Here is a 4467-nt window from a genome sequence, read left to right as displayed (position 1 = left end):
GAGGCCAGAGAAGAAGGAAGAGGAGGCAGTGGCCAGCAGCACATTTGTCCCTGTTGTGAGCTGCAGGAGTGGTGCTTGAAGAGTCAGTGCTTGCCTGGGTGTAGGAGTTTGGAGCTGACCCCTCTTGGTCCTAAGCATGTCTGGTTTGCTTTCCACCAGCTCCCGGAGAGGAAAGACTTCTTGAAGAACTTCATGAAGAACTGCGAGTCAAGAGTGAGCACGAAGAGAAGAGGAGGAAGACGGAAGAGGAGGGAGGAGAAAGGCACTCTGGGCAAAGGGACCACCCTGGAAGCAGGGCTGCGGTCACGTAAGAGCATGGCTGGCACCATGGTGCCCTTGCTCACTTTGCGCTGGGCGACCTCCCTGTAAGCAGGGCTCGGGTCTTTGCTTTAGTTGGCCTTTTGCCGTGTTGCTCCTTGGCTGCCTGGAGAGAGGGACAACCCTGTAAGGAGGGTGCGAGTCCCTTTCTCCGCACCTGAGGGGGAGAGGGAGCTCACCGGACCCCGTGCCCGCCCTGTAAGCAGGGCAGGGCTCTTTGCCCCCCGCGGCTTTCCACCCGCTGGCAGCCTGGCCAGCGTGACCCCCTGTACTCGGGGTGTGTCACAGCATTTGCCCTTTGGCAACACGTGAAGCCCCTTGGCATGTTGAGGGCTCTGGCCTCCATGCAGCGCGGGGGCAGGCCTGAGGCTCTCCTCCCGCTCCTGGGTACGGATTGGTCCCCTGGCACTGGCTGCCCTGGGCTCTCTTTCTCTCCTGGAAAGTCATGTTTGTCCCTGTCTGTTGTCCATGTCTCCTTCCTCTTGTCTTTGTCCTTGTGTCTTGTCCTTGTCGGAGTGAGTGAACCCGTGAGCGAGCTTGTCCTTTAGGCCTCTGTAAAAAGCGCTGCAGCGTATTAGCTTCAGCTTCCCAGGACTGAAAGAAGAGCTCTGTGCAGCAACAGAGGGGTCCTCTCTCAGGCCCAGATTTGAGGAGGGGGAGAGCTCGGGCTTGCCCCTTCCTTCCACGGGCAGAGCCAAGCCACTCGGTAACGGTGTGGGCAATGGGACGTGCCTGTAGTCGGGGCCCAGGTCTCTGCCCGCGTGGCTGCCTGTCCTGCTGGCTACGTGGCCAGCGTGACGGCCCTGTAGCGAGGGTGTGCGTCACGAGCTGTGGAGCCCTTTGTCCCCAGGAGCAGCTTGGCCCCCCTGTAAGCAGGGCGGAGGGGCCTGCCCTCCTGCGGCCTGCTGCTTTAGCCAGCCACCAGGAATGACCCCTCCCCGGCCCGCTAAGGGGGCAGGTTGAGGAAGCGTCGTGCCGCAGGGCGCTGTGCGGCCTCCGGGGCTGCTTTTTCTGGGGGCGACCTCGCCGCAGCTGGGCTTGAGGTGCCCCCCGGGCTCCTGAAGACATGGTGTTGTGCTGCAGCCAGGATGGCCAGCCCGTAACCGGGGCGTAGGTCAGAGGCTCCTGCTCCGTGGGGCTCGTGGCTAGTGCTGAGCGTTGCGGGGAGCGCCCTGTAAGCAGGGCTGTGCGCGTCCCCCGCGCTCTGCGGGAGGTGCTGGAGCGACCGCCTGTAAGGAGGCGGGTGTCTGGGGCCCCTGCCTTTCAGAGGCGTGGGGCCGGGCTGTGTGGGGCAGGGCGTCCCTCCCTGTAGTCAGGGCTAGGGTGGCGGCCCCCGCCTTTGCCGGCATGCTCCGCTGCCTGGCTGCTGCGAGTCATTCCTGTGGCTGTGGGGGAAGGCTGAGCTCTCTGTCCGCCGGGGTGTCGTGGACCTCCCTGTAATCGGGGCCCGGGTCTGGAGCCTTTGTGCTCAGGTGGCAGCTGGTTTGGGGCGAGCACCCGCTTAGCGGGGCGCAGGTCAGAGTGCCCCTGAATGGGAGAAAAGGAGCCTCCCTTTGCCGCGGGGCCCCGGGCCGCCCCGTAACTCGGGGAGTGGCTGGTGCCCTGGGGCCCCTGGCCTTAAGCAGTTCCGGCAGTGGCCCCAGCCCCCTGTAAGCAGGGGTGAAGCGTCCTGGGCCGCTGCTCTCCATGCCCAGCTCCATTTGCCCAGGGTGCCCGCCTCTGACCCCAGCGGCAGCTTCAATCAAGACCGCTGGAGGCCGTCGAGGGGGCAGCGGCTGCTGGTGAGTTTAGCCGGGGTTTCCCCCGGGAGGGCTTGGGGGCTTGGGCGCAGCACCTTCCTGAAGGGAGGGTCGTCCCGGGCGTTTGGGAGGAGCTGGGAGCTCAGGGCAGTGCGGCGAGTGGGCAAGCGAGCGTGGCTTTGGCGAGAGGAGCTCATCTGTGATGTTTTAGCTGGGGGGGGGGTAGGGGGGTAGGGGTAGTGTTGGGTGTCAGGGTGAGGGAGGGCCCTGTTGGGTGGAGCTGTGGAGAGCTCCCCCCTGTGCCTCTGTCCTGCAGGCAGGCAGGCAGGCAGAGCTGGTCCTTCTGTGTCCTGAGCGTGTGTCTGGTTTGCTTTCCACCAGCTCCCGGGGAAGAAAGAAGAGGAGTCGTGAGGAGCTGCGAGTCAAGAGTGAGCACGAAGAGAAGAGGAGGAAGACGGAAGAGGAGGGAGGAGAAAGGCACTCTGGGCAAAGGGACCACCCTGGAAGCAGGGCTGCGGTCACGTAAGAGCATTCCTGCTTTTGTCAGGACGTTTTTGTTACTTTGGAGGAGGTACTTGGTGAATCCAGTTCTCCTGGGTTTTGTTAATCCTGCCAGTCTTGTGGCAAGAAGGCATCACTTCCCCTTTTGCTCTTAAGAAGTTCTTGCTGTGCCGTTCTGTTGCTGCAGAGGCTGTGGGGAACAGGGTATCCCTGCAGCTGGGGGGAGTTTTGTGGGTGTCAGAAGCGGACTGTGTGGCTGCCTGCAGGCGTTGGGAGGAGTCCTCGGGCGCCGCAGGGGTTTTGAGGTGTTTTCCTCAGTTCTCAGTGTGTCTTTCTCTTTCAGCGTGTGCACGGAGGAGGCAGCAGGAGGACCTGAGCCTGGGGCGTCGCAGTCTCCTCTTGTCCTGGAGCAGCTTCTGGATCTCCCTTTTCCCCAGTTACTGAATAAAATGCTTTGTCAAACTGTAGGTTACCCCCGGGGCCCCTGTCACCCCCAACTCTGCTTTAACTCGTGCCAGGAAAATTGCACTGCACAGGCGGTCTTCACTTTGCCCCGGCTGTTGGAGGTTTTGCTGTTGTGAGGCTAGTGTGTGCTTGTCCTCGGTGGTTGCAAGGGGCAGACCTCAGTGACTGTTGCCGCTTCCAGGTAGGAGTGTGGTGATAGTGCAGGGTTGTTGTGGAGGTGTTGTGGTAGGAGTGCGGTGGCACTGCAAGGGTGTTGTGGTAGGAGTGCGGTGGTAGTGCAGGGTTGATGTGGAGGTGTTGTGGTAGGAGTGTGGTGGCACTGCAAGGGTGTTGTGGTAGGAGTGTGGTGGTAGTGCAGGGGTGTTGTGGAGGTGTTGTGGTAGGAGTGCGGTGGCACTGCAGGGGTGTTGTGGAGCTGTTGTGGTAGGAGTGCGGTGGTACTGCAGTGCTGTAGGAGGATTTATTTTGGCTTGTCGATGGCCTGTAGCACCTGCCGCAGGACGCGGTGTTTGGTGTGAGGGGATGAAAAGGCGAGAGCTGTAGCCGCCTGTTGGGTGTAGAGTTGGGGCCAGAGGGGAGGTCGCCTGTGTGGTGCAATTGGACAGGGGTGCGGAGTTGGTCTGAGTTGGGTTTTGAAAGGGGCCCGGCCCCAAGCCCCCTCCCTGGCTCCTTCCGCCCTGCCCCTGGGCCCCTTTTACCCCAGTTGTGTTGTTTCTGTTGTGTCTGACTGAACTGCAACAAATCAAAAAACCTGTGTGTTCACTTTGCTTCTTCTGCTGCGGTTGTGTTTCCTTGGGGGCAGATGACTGGGAGGGGGGTGGCTCTGGGGGTGGGGCTCTTTGAGGGGGGTGGGGCCCTGGTGGCAGCAGCAGGAGCTAGTACTGTGTGGGGTTATGGGGGGGGCGTTGGGGATGGGGCAGGGCCCTGTGGTGCATGGGTGGTGGTGCTGGGGCTGTGGGTGATGGGTGGGGGCTTGAGGGCGGTGCCCTTGGGGCTGTCCTGGGGGTGGGGTCAAGGGGCAGTGGGGAGGGGTTTGGGGTGGGGTGGAGCCTGGGCGTGGGGTCTTTGGGAGCATCCTGGGACAGTGGGGAGGGGTCCTGGGGCTGGGAGGAGTTCTGGGGGTGTGGTCATGGGGTGATGGGAGGGGTTTGGGGGCAGGGCAGAGCCTGGGGGCGGGGCCCTTGAGAGTGTCCCAGGACAGTGGGGAGGGGTCTTGGGGCTGGGTGGTGGTCTGGGGGTGTGGTCATGGGGTGATGGGAGGGGCTTGGGTGGGGCGGGGCCCGGGGGCGGGGCCCTCGGGAGCATCCCGGGACAGTGGGGAGGGGTCCCGGGCCGGGGCCGCGCCCCGGCGGGACGGGCCCGCCTGGGAAGCCCGGTGCAAAAGGCGGCCCAGAAGATAAACGGCGATGCGGCGGCTGCCCCCGGGACGTGCCGGGCTCGGCTC

At 63.2% G+C, this 4467-nt stretch overlaps 1 long non-coding RNA gene across 1 annotated transcript; it reads left to right on the top strand.

Annotated features, from left to right (window-relative positions):
- Positions 1 to 838: 838 nt before the first annotated feature.
- On the top strand, positions 839 to 3185 carry LOC136994042 (uncharacterized). Its single transcript, XR_010886272.1, has 3 exons — positions 839 to 2099; positions 2439 to 2579; positions 2902 to 3185. It is a non-coding gene; the product is annotated as an uncharacterized lncRNA (long non-coding RNA).
- The last annotated feature ends 1282 nt before the right edge of the window (positions 3186 to 4467 follow it).

Source organism: Apteryx mantelli, chromosome 23 (genome assembly GCF_036417845.1).
Source record: "Apteryx mantelli isolate bAptMan1 chromosome 23, bAptMan1.hap1, whole genome shotgun sequence".
Taxonomy (NCBI): domain Eukaryota; kingdom Metazoa; phylum Chordata; class Aves; order Apterygiformes; family Apterygidae; genus Apteryx; species Apteryx mantelli.
This window is presented reverse-complemented; position numbering and strand designations above follow the sequence as displayed.